The sequence below is a fragment of the Onychomys torridus genome, chromosome 21 (genome assembly GCF_903995425.1).
Source record: "Onychomys torridus chromosome 21, mOncTor1.1, whole genome shotgun sequence".
Classification (NCBI taxonomy): Eukaryota; Metazoa; Chordata; class Mammalia; order Rodentia; family Cricetidae; genus Onychomys; species Onychomys torridus.
Genome location: NC_050463.1, coordinates 45,327,891 through 45,340,486, shown reverse-complemented (window position 1 = coordinate 45,340,486; position 12,596 = coordinate 45,327,891).

The following is a 12,596-nucleotide window of genomic DNA, read 5'->3' as shown; positions in this document are numbered from 1 at the left end:
TCTAATTGATCTTGAAAATAAAAACTAGGAGTCAGATATTGGGGTAAATGCTGAAAGATCAGAGAAGCAGAGCAGCCAGCCACTAGAGAGACTTCTTACCTCTAACAAATCCTCAGACTGAAAAAGGCTGAGTTCCTGTCTCCTCCTGCTTTATATTCCTTTCTTATCCCAGCTATATCACTTCCTGTCTCCACCTCCCTAGGGCTGGAATCAAAGGTGTGTGCTTCTACCACTGGCTTTGTTTCTCTTTTAGACTGGATCAATCTTGTGTAGCCCAGGGTAGCCTTGAACTCCTGATCTTCCTGCTTCTTTCTCCGAAGTGCTGGGATTAAAGGTGTGTGTCACCACTGCCTGTCCTTTATGGTTAACTAGTGGTTCAGCTCCACACTCTGATGTCCAGGCAAGCTTTATTTGTTAGCATACAAACAAAATATCACCACAGCTGAGATCATTACAATAAAATGTGGTATGATTCTGGGAGAGCCATATGCTATGGGATGTCATTCTGCATGCTGTGATTATGTGTTGCTCTGATTGGTTGATAAATAAAATGCTGATTGGCCAGCAGCTTAGCAGGAAGTAGAGGTGGGATAAGCAGACAAAGAGAATTTGGGGAAGAGGAAGACTGAGTCAGGAGTTATAAGCCAGACACAGAGGAATCAAGATGACAAGGCAGAACTGAGAAAAGATACCAAGCCACGTAGCTAAATATAGATAAGAATTATGGGTTAATTTAAATGTAAGAGCTAGTCAGTAATAAGCCTGAGCTAATGGCTGAGCAGTTATAGTTAAATTAAGCCTCTGTGTGATTATTTTATCAAGTGCTACGGGACTGCGGGGCCTGGAGGGACTGGAGAAACTTCTGACTACAGCCATATGCTGAATAGAAACTCTTAGTCCTATACAAAAGTCCCCAAAGATGCCCAAGATGAAACGTGAATGATCAAAAATATTTAAGGAGGAGGTTATTTATTTCGGTCCAGAACATGACTCTTACTGGAGAACATAATGCAATAACATGGAATGGTGAGAAATAGGCTGCGTTCATAGCCATCAAGGAAGATCAGTTAGCGTTACTAGACTCATAGTTATTTTGTGAAAATCAAGGAAGGTTTCAAGGAATTCTACTCTGTAGCAATTCTTCTCACTCCACTCCTTTGAAAGCTACCGCGTGCATCGCTGTAGGAAAATTGTTAGCTGTGCAAAACTGAATTTATTAGAAGTGGCAGGGAAGAACTTTACCTGGGTTTCTCAGCATTAGTACCTAAGGGAAATGAAGCTACTGTTTTCCTTCATGGACAAACAGGGGTAGCCAGACTCCAAGGCTTGGTAAGTAACGAAATGGCCAGACTCTTCCGCAGAGAATTGAGTCCCTGAGATGGAAGGGACTTGAGCATCCACATCTGTACTTCACAGGGGATTAGGTCTAGTGAGAAGCCACCAAGAGGAACGGACGTCAGAGAGAAGGGACCGTGACTCGGTGCTCCTGAGGATTGGGTGAACTCTGACACCTTAAGACATTCGAGTTGGCTGTCTCGGTATGCACATGGTCCAACACTGTGAGGCCACCACCATGCAGAGCAGAGAAGAGAAATGACCCTTGTCCATAGGGAGATCCCGACCTATGAGAAAGACAGTCTCACCCCGTACAAAGAGAGAATCATCATCTGAAGATGTTGTCCAGGAAACGGTGGCCTACGTTTGACAAACACCATCCTACTAAGGACTACTCTACTACTTAAAGTCCCTTCTATGTCACCCTTCTCAGAGAACTGTGAGTAAGATGATGGGATGACTCATCTTAAATTCTACTTCTCCACTCAAACACAAGCTGCTGGTGCGTGCTGTGGGAGCTTCTCTTGAACAGGTTATTTGAAGTGGGAAGACTCACCTTCCATGTGGCAGAGCCTAGTGGTGGCAGCCCCCTAACAGGAAACAGGAAGCTTAGCTTTTTATTCTTGCTGTGCCCACTCTCACCAGCAATGTAATCTAGCCTACTGTTGCTGCTTCCCTTCACCAAGTTTAGCTTCTGGCTTTCACTGTAGCCTGAAGACCAGAGGCTCTCTTGGAATCTTCTAGGCCTCCAGTGCCAGATTAGGATTTTGCGGAGATACTCAGCTTCGTGGACGGACCCACCACAGGATTCTCAGCCTCTCTAGCGTGAGTCAGCCATTGTTTAACCACCTGGACTATTTCACGTAAGCCAATAACCTAACAAATCCCCCTTGAAGATACTTGTTTATTCTGTCAGTTCTGCTCTACAGAGTCCTGACACCATTGCCCCAGTTATCTTTGCTGAGTAAGAATCTTGTCCATTCCTTCATCTCCTGATGTCATGGGATGATGACGTCACTGAGGGATTTTTGTTTGTTTGTTTTGTTTTGTTTTTCAAGACAGGGTTTCTCTGTGTAGCTTTGCACCTTTCCTGGAGCTCACTTGGTAGCCCAGGCTGGCCTCGAACTCACAGAGATCCGCCCAGCTCTGCCTCCTGAGTGCTGGGATTAAAAATGTGTGCCACCAACACTGCCTGGCATCATGGAGATTTTGGGTGGCTTCTAGTCTTGTCTGGAAGGAGTTAAAAGGCTTCGTTCACATGCCCTGAGTCTTGTCAGAGTTGGCTAGAAGGCTGGGCTGCCCTGGCCGCTCTCCCTCTCTGTACCCCCTTGCAGTGGTCCCCCTTCCATACAGTTTCTCTCTCAGGATCATTGTTTGAATGTGCAACAGCGTGCTCAGCTCTCCAAGACACCAACCCTGAAGCTTTCTGGATCTCTGAGGTCAAATGTAGAGCCAGTCATACATCTTTTGTGTGGTTTTTCTATGGGTATAAGCAGCTTCACATTTCCCAGATTCAAGACAAGGTCAGAGCTCCCTTTTCACGTCTTTTGGCCACAAATGTCTTCAAGGGTGTGTTCCCTCTAATTGGTGATGTTCTGTCTCTGCTCTACGTCACTTCAATGCATGTATGAATTTTTTGTATTCCTTCTCTAAGAAGAAAAAAGTGAAGCATCTCAGATGAAGAAACTGTTTTGAACACACACACACACACCAGCTCTATCACATAACCTTGAGATTTTGTAGGATCCACTCTCATGTACCCCGGGTACAGTACCTGGCACGTAGAGGTGACCAACCGACAGAAGTGACTAAGTGACCAGAGTTTGGTAGTGTATTTGTTGTTCTAAGAATGGATTTCTCACACTGAACCTCCCAGGAAAGGTGCCAGGGGAATCTTATTGCAAAACCAGCAGTTTATTGGGTTGACAAAGAGAACATTCAATTAAAGAGAGTTTCAGAACACAATGGAGTCATTTCAGTTATGAAATGTGGACTTAAAAACAGTAATCCTTTAGAAATATCCTACAAGCATTTGATGACTGGTTGGCAGATGCAGCCTCTTTTGGCTCTGGCACAGGATGACTGAGGCCTTCTGTGGACACACAGATGGGCAGAGGCACCTGCAGAATCAGTACCCCTAGTACTTTCTGCTCCAGGACAAAGTGCTGGCGTACCTGCACAGATCACCAGGCTTCCAGAAGCAGGCCACACACAGATCTTCTAAGGAATAAGGATGCTGTCCACCATGTGCTCATTCTAAGCAGAGAAGATATGGAGGGTAAAAACAAGTCCTAGGTCCCAAGAGCCTCCTTAGGTCTAGATAAGAGCAATCTGTTTAGTCTTGGAGTACATAGTTAATATTTGCAGTAGACCAAATGACAAGAGACAGACAGCCTGCACCCAGCCATGGAGCCACCATATGAGAAAAAAAGAGCCATCTAAGGATATCATTGTTCTTGAGGTAGGTCAGTCACTTTTGGTCTCTTCATCTTCCACTGACTATATATAATAAGCTATCATTCAGATACGTGGCCCCTAGAGAATGCCATAGTCACTGATTTCTGAATGTCAGTGATCTGATGTCATAAATGATCTTTAATCCCAGCAATGATCTGATGTCAATGATCCAAGCCTGCTGGTACTCATGCTCCTGTGAATTCTGGGTAGGTTTGGGGGTAGCCCTGCCTGGTAGTTTGCCCATAGTGATTGGGAATGTCTATTCCAAGATTAGAAATTGCAGACTTTCTTCAGGTGTCCCTCTCTGCCTCTCCTCACATACTCACTATAATAAAGCAAGTTGCCTTTTGGGCTGTCCCATGAAGACAGCTCATGGGGCTAGGAACAGGGGGAAAAAGAGACCCTCCATTCAACAATGTTGAATGAGAACAGTAACCTTACACAGTTATATGAGAAAGCCTAGGATCAGATCCTTTCCATTTGAACCTTCAGATGAGACCATAGGCCCCTTTAAATTTTCATTCCTGAGGGTGGCTGTCTTTCCATTCCCACACTGGGTCCTGGTTCCCTCACTTACCCAGAAAGATCCCTGGGCATAAATGAAAACTAGCCCGGATGCTTTGGAATATCCCTGACTCTAAAATGCCCTCCCTTCAGGTGCTGGCAGGCTGTGTGCCGAGCACTTTGCACAGATGTACACTAGTTCTCTACTCACTAGGGAAATGGGTCTCATGCAGACTCATGGTGACACTTTCTGTTTTCTCTGGGAAAAAACAAACAAACAAACAAACAAACAAACAAACAACAGGTCAGGGACTCTGGCAGACAGGCAGATGATCTAAATAAAAGATTTCTATGGTGGGATTATTTTAATTGGCCAGTATAACCTGGGCTCTGTCTGATTTCCCCAAGGTATTTTGAGTCTCTTTGTGAAAAGGACCCTGTCAGCAGCTCCAGACCTGGACTTCAGGGAGGCACTGTGGCAGAAGCTGAGGACAAGCCCCATGCTTTGGATGAAGATCCCAGAGGTCTCCTTTGTCTCTTCCTCCAAATGTTGAGGCTCCTGTCTCTTCACACTAGACTCAGAGTGCAGAGAGAAAATTCAGAGCATCTCTGTGACTTTGAACTTTCTTACCTGGCTTGAAGAAGCAGAAGGAGCAGAGGGATCAATGGAGGTTGGGAGAAGACCAAAGGGAAATTCATATCCACATCACAAGTCCCGGTTGCAATGATAGTACCAGCCAATGCTCACGTCCACCAAACCAAGGGAGGGGTTTGTCTCTGTTTTCTATCAGTCACAACAATCCCACACTCACTTCTCTTGCCATGGAAAGGATTTCATTCTGGGCTTAAGACTGAGGAGTTTCTAACTTCAGTCAACTCAGTGACACATCTTGAATAAGGGCTGGTTGACTTTCTGAATTCAGCCTCTTGCGGTGTTTGCCCCTGGTCTGTCATGGATTAAAAGCCCTAGAATCGCTGAGTGACTCTACCATTCAGAGAGCTGTTTACTTCCTGGAGTTGAACTCACTTCTAAGTCATGTTTGTTAGCAAGCTTTATTATTGAATGATATAAAATTTCATGCCGTCCCAAGTATAACGGTTATAATTAGATATAGGTTTTAATTGCCTCACTGGGAAAAAGCCAACATTATGAAATCAGTTTTTTTATTTACATTTTTACATTTTATTAGCCACAAAAGCATGTGCTAATATTTGCATATTCGAGTGCAAACTAGGGTCAAACGTATTAGTGATTTCTTCCACGGTGTCTTAGCCACTCTTCTGTTGCTGTGAAGAGACCATGACCAAAGCAACTCTTACAAAAGAAAGCGTTTAATTGGGGGCTTGCGTACAGTTTCAGAGGTTTAGTCCATTATCATCTTGACGGCAAGCATGGAGGCACACATGGTACTGGAAGGGTAGCTGAGAACTATATCCAGATCCACAGGCCAAGAGAGAAAGAGAGAAACGCTGAACAGGATTGAGGCTTTTAAAAACCTCAAAGCCAAGCCCTAGTTCTGCACCTTCTCCAACAAGGCCACACCTCCTCCAACAAGGCCACACCTCCTCCAACAAGGCCACACCTCCTCCAACAAGGCCACACCTCCTCCAACAAGGCCACACCTCCTCCAACAAGGCCACACTTCCTGTCAAAAACTTGCCCTCCTTGGTGACTGAACATTCAAAGATATGAGCCTATGTGGGCCGTTCTTATTCAAACCACCACACATGGTTTCCTGGCCACCTGGGGACCCAGGGCTCACAAATCAAAAACTATTACAGATAGTTTTCTGTTCAGATGGGCCTTCTTGTTTTTACAACCACAGAATAGTATTTAGATGAAATACCATGCAGAGGGCCCAATGCATGATGCAAAAGTTGTCATAAAGCTAGAATTGTGTTTGGACGCAGAAGGAGAGTGGAGAGAGATGGGTGGAGAAGAGAAATAGGAGAAGAGAGGGTGCGGAGGAAGGAATGGCAGCCAGGACAGTCATAGAAGGGCGTTATCACAGAATCACAGGATATGCCAGTGGGTGGACTGGATCTGCCCTTCACACTCAGCACCTAATAATGAAGCCAAAAATGAAACCTCCTTTAGGATCCTGTTGTGAGGATTAAATAAGACAAAAGGTACATGTGTCTTATGAATTGGCAAGTGTGATACACATATCAATTCCTATTCACCTTAGTCTAAGATCTTAGTCAAGCCCAAGTCCAAAGTCAACTTGCTAATTGCCTGAATTGGGGTCTAAGTTGGATGAAAACTCAATTTTCATCCTAATTCACATTGGTCTACTTGTGTTATGCCTACATCTTGACCATACTGAAGACTGCATTATAACATCTGGAAGGAAGACTGCATGATAACATCTGGAAGGAATCTGTAATCACCATTTTGTTTCTCCTCCTCCCTTTGTGAATGTGATATTATGACTCTGTTCCATCTAAGATGAAGATCAATCAATTCCAAGTGGCTTTAGAAACACGGATGTCCTGGCCCTGGAGCTGAGGCCCCACCCAGAGAGCTCTGTTTTGGAGCCAGACATGGAAGCACATGGTAGATTGACCAGAACCTAACTCTGTAGCTAGACTGTAACTTCCAGCACTTAAGTAAGTGGTCCTTTCTACCTGTTTTCATTTTCCTCTTTGGTCTGCTTGGTGATGCTCAAATGGACAGTGGTAAGTCTCAAACCCTGGGAACAAAAGGCAGAGGTGCCTATCTAACATATCAAAGGGAACCTAGCTGTCAGGCTTGCCCAACATCCCTCAGCCCCTACCTGTGACAGGATCCTCAAACGTTCCAGCCCAGGAGGGAAAGGGGGGCAGGCTGCTCTTCCCTATATAATCTGACCATCTTGTTAACCAGTCTCTTTCCTTTTGTACCTTTGCCCTCTTGGCTGCTGCACTGGGTCCCCCTCTCTCAGCTCCCCCTCCCCCTCCTCACACGGCCCAGCTTAGTCTGGTCATGTCTACTCTGGACTCTCCCACAAGTCCCTGTTTCTGCCTCTGCTTTCTCTTTCATCTACAATAACCTTTCTCAGCCACCACACCTAGGAACTCTCATGTTTCTTTTCCTTTTATTTACTTTGCCCCCCGCCCATTCAGACAGCAGGCAGCTTGCAACATGCAGACAACTCCCACAGGTTGATTTTCCCACTCTCCCAATTGTATCTCATTTCAGTACTGGACCCACAACAACTAATATTCCCAGAAGAAGAGATGCTTTGAAAGTAAGACCCAAAGGTGGAGAGAGCAGGGAAATAGCCCAGTATGTCTTTTTATTTATTTCTTTTTCTTTTCTTTTCTGGATTTATACATTGGACTTTCCTAGTAGATCATTTATCCAATGGGAAAAGTACCTCTCCTGCTAGACAGGGTACAACAAATATTTAATCAAAAAGTCACCTTTTAACAGTCACTACTAGGAATCACCTTGTAAATAAGAAATGGCTTCCCAGAATATGAACAGTATAAAAAAAAATTACAATGAGAAAGGAAATCACCATTGTGGGAGGATTTTTAAGTAACCCATTTAAAGCAAAGACTTACTCAATTCTAGAAAATGTGATGATAGATATGATGTCATGAAAAAAAAAAACAGTTTCAGAATAAATTCATTTCCTTGCCTTCTTCCCTAGCACAGAATACACACACACACACACACACACACACACACACACACAGAGAGAGAGAGAGCCAAAGACCTCCAAGGCTACTGAGTAATGGGCTATCCTGGAATGAATTAGTCTTGCCAGGCAGGTCTTAGTGTTTTCATCTGTAAAGTGGGGGCAATAATTCAAAGTGTTCTGTAAGAGCCCAGGAGAAACACTGGGATGGTTTAGAGCCCTAAAGTCACAATTAAAGACCTACACATACTGAAACGAGTCACAGAGAAGATTTTCTATGTAATGGAGCAATTTATGTGGAGCAAATACAACCGATATGTGCAGGAGCCTAGAAGTGTGCCCCAGGCCTCAGCACCCCGTGCATCTCAAGCTCTCCACTGAACGTAAACGCAGCACCTCTGTGAACCCTGTGAATGTGTCTCCAGTGGCTGCAGTGACAAAGGAAGGCCCCTTCTTCCCCTGCCCCATCCTCTTAGCAGACATGAGTGACAGCAACACTTTGCAGAATTAGCTAAAGGCTTAAGGAAGGCGTGAAGGGAGTACAGAGTCGAATGTGAAGAAGGGAAATAGGTAAAAATGACCTTTGCTGTGGACATCGCTCTGTATAAATAAAACACTGGCCAGTAGCCAGGCAGGAAGTATAGGCGGGACAAGCAGAGAAGAGAATTCTGGGAAGTGAAGGCTGGGGAAAGGGGAGAGCTGCCAGCCACCGCCATGACAAGTGAGATGTGAGGTACTGGTAAGCCACGAGCCATGTGGCAAAGTATAGATCAATAGAAATGGGCTGAGTATAAGAGTAAGAGCTAGACAATGGTAGGCCTGAGCTATTGGCCAAGCAGTTTAAATAGCATAAGCGTCTGTGTGTTTATTTTATAAGTGGGTTGTCGGACTAACAGGGCTTGGCATGGGCTGGAGAGAAGGTCTCCAGCTACAGACCTTGAACTGTGTAAGGACAGTGAGTTGTGTGGTGGTGGTGGTGGTGGGGATGTCTTGAACAAGCAATCCAGAGGACAAAGGACACCCTAAGTGTGGAATGGGTGTGACCCAAGCCAAGCAAAGAGAGGAGACGTTGGGGTGCTGAAAGCACAGTCCTGGGTGACTGACAAGAGCACCAGGGGATCCCAGAGTTCTCCAGCTCCAGCTGGAAGGGCAGGATGCCCCAAGCACCAGGCATCTTCAAGGAGTGCCGCTATGGGCTGGATGTATGCACTCTGACCTCCACAGGACAAAACACCAATCGATTGTGACAGCAACAGAAGTAGGAACTCTGGCCGCTCGTGAATAGGATTAGCATCCTTATACTGGAAGCTTCAGCCGCTTGCCTCTTCTTCTCCACCATACAAAGACACATGTGAAGAAAATGTGTATAACCAGAATGCAGGGCCTGACAAGACGCCATGTCTTCCAGGGCTTATGTTAGACTTCTCAGTCTCTCGACTTGGGAGAAATAAATATGTGTCAATTACCAGCCACCCAGTTTGCCATTTTGTTATAGCACCCAGACTGGATGGAGACAACGAACTGCATTTTGCACCACTGCAGAGAAGACATTGAGAGGCAGCTCAATGGGAAGGAAGTGTTCGGGTGCTGGGTAGGCTGAACGCTACACACAGCATGAACTGATGCTCCCTGCCGCTCATTCTGGAAGTTTCTCATGAGCGTTTGTGCTGAGGCACGTCTCCTAAGACCAAAGAGAGCACTGTTGTCACCGATGGTGATGGTGATGGTGATGGCTATTCTTGGTTGTCAGCTGGACAACATCTGGCATTAACTAAAAGCCGAGCAGATGGGTATACTTACCTGTGAGGGATTTTTTTTTTTCTTAAGTCATTTGAAGTGGGAAGACCAATGCTAAATGCAGATCTTTTGAGGGGAATAGCCACCTTAAATCTGGGTCATGCGTTCTGGTGGTAGCCTGTATGAAGGACACGGAAAAAAGGAAGTTCTTGCTCTTGGCATGCTTGTTCTTGCTAGATCTTGCTAGAATTCTGGCAAGATCACTCCTTCACTAGCTTTACAGCCCATTTCTTCAGCTTTTGTCCAGCTGAGACATCCACCCTCGAGGACTGAACAACTACTGTATTCTTGGGACTTTCCATTGATGGACAGCCTTTGGTAGACTAGGTGGATCACAGCCCTAATAAATCTAATAAATAAATATACTCACATATATATATGTATATATATTATATCATATATATGTTGCCTAGAGAAACATAATGCAGAATATATAATTATATATGATACATGTTCTATTTCTCAAGAGAAGCTTACTGAGCTAGAGCATTATGTACAGTTAGCACCCCAATCTGCTGAATGAATCAACTAATGAGCTAGGGAGAAAAGGAAGGAGTAAATGGAATATTCTAGATAGCATGGCAGCCTATAACCTGAGATGGTGACAGCATTTGACTGACTTCAGCATGGATCGAGAAAAAGTCATGCCTTTCTAAGTATATAATCCTTGTTTTACTTCCTACACAGCATCTCACTGTGGTTATAAACCATATTTATCTATTCCTGTAATTATGTTTAATAACTCTCATGTCTTATTGATACTGGAAACATTTTACCCATTACTTACATTATTAATTATTGTATGTTGAGTTGCTTTCTGTGGCTGTATTCAGCCATTGCACCAAGTTACAGTAACTAATAGCAGGAACTAGTTTATACCATATGTAGGACAGTGTGTTCTTTGGTTTATATATGTATCCTTAGATTTCATGTGTCGGCAAAATTCAGATTATAATCCCACATTGGAGATTAAGATGTCTTAAAATCATCAAAGATCCTGTGGCTAGAAACTGGGTTCACGGAGATTCCCACTCATCTTCCAACTGTTTCTTGTTAACTTGAGAATTACTGAGTCAGTCAGCACATATAAGGACATTTAAGGTCTATGGTATAAATGATCAAGTTTATGTTGTACTGTATAAGCTCATGAATTTCACCCTAAACACGGGGCAGAATAGCTGCCTTATCACTTCCTAAGAAGTGATGAACTCACCGTCAATGGCGGGCAGGATCTAGCAGGCATCAGTGTAAGCTTAGAGAATGAATGCTCTCTCTCCTCTCTGATGCCCACTGTTAATAGCTCCATAATGGGTACCAGTTTGGGCTTCCCAATACCCCAGTACAACCCTGCCACTTCCTGATTGAAAAGGCCAGCTTGGAGTGGAATCTGTTTCTCTACCAGAAGACCACGGTCTTCAGCTACAGCATGGCCAGTCATTCCCTGTCTAATTGCTTCAAGGGTTACTTGGTCAGTGCAGCCCTGTTATTAGAAAGCAAGACCTTCCTACCCATTGCTTTGCATATTTTTTCTCTGCCTAAAAGACCAACAATAATCTTTTACATGTATTATTTTATGACTCATCGGAGTATTACAAGGTCCACAAAGAAAGAAGATGGGTAGTTTCAATGGCCATATTTCCATATTCCCATATCCAGTGTCTGGCACATTGTAGGTTTCAATAAGTATTTTCTCTGGATTCTTTCAAGGTTAGGAACAGAAGAAAGCCCATGTTCAGGAAAGCTTCCTGGAGTCCTGGAAAAGCACATTCTTCCTTGGGCCCTCATATTGTAACAGCCACATTGCTATAGAAGGGGATTGTTTGTTTCTCATCCCTTCTCTGGGGCTAGACTGAGCTCTTGGGTGAAGGAGACCAAAACTTACTCAGACTTGGACCTTCTGCACACAGGCCAGCTTATTTACTGTAAGCCAGTGGTTCTCAACCTTCCTAATGCCGCGACTCTTTAACACAGTTCCTTATGCTGTGGTGACCCCCAACCATAAAATTATTTTCGTTGCTACTTCATAATTGTAATCTTGCTACTGTAATGAATTATAATATAAATATCTGGCAAGGTATCTGGTATGTGATCCCTGTAGAAGGGTCATTTGACCAACCAGTGTTGTAAATCGTCATAGATTTCCCAGAACTGAAGTTCTAGCGGTCCCATGAAGTGAGCCAGCTGTTATTTAATTGATGAAAAGTAGAGACCCAGGGAGGGGAAAAAAAATGTACCGACCCAATTCCCTTCTGAAACCAGAGACTGGCGCTGGAACATAGGTCTCTCAAGCCTTCTCTTGGGGAAATTTGGTGGTGGTCACCCAACAGAGGCCACAGGAAACCTGTCTCCATGGATGATCCTCCACAGTGATTGCCTAGGAGCTGTTCTTGAACTTGGCAGAGACTTACTGGGTCCTGGACACCAGTGTTCGGTCATGGTGGCATCCTCAAGGAGTTAACCCTTTGCGGGACAGATTGAGGATCGGGGACTGAGTCCAAGGCAGGTGAATTGGGAGAAGAAGGATGTGAGAAGTGTCAAGAGACATGGGACCGCTTGAGTTTCTTTCAAAATCTGTCCTCTAGGGTAGCCAACTGGACAAGCAAGGTCCTTTCAGCATTTCAGCATTCCCAACCAACCCCCTTGGCGGCTTCTCTCCCCCCCAACCCCCCGCCCCGGCCCCCACCACTAGAGTGCTTCTCTTACCAGGATGCATTAGGTAAGGTTAAGAAGCTGAAGTCTGCAGCACGGGCCTGAACTTTCCCCGGGTCTGCTCAAGCCAGTATTCCGGAACCTTCCCAGGAAGTTAAGAATAAGCCAGGGGGAGAAAGTGCAGCCTTCATTTGACCCCAGCATTGAATGTGTTCCTGAGAAGCCCAG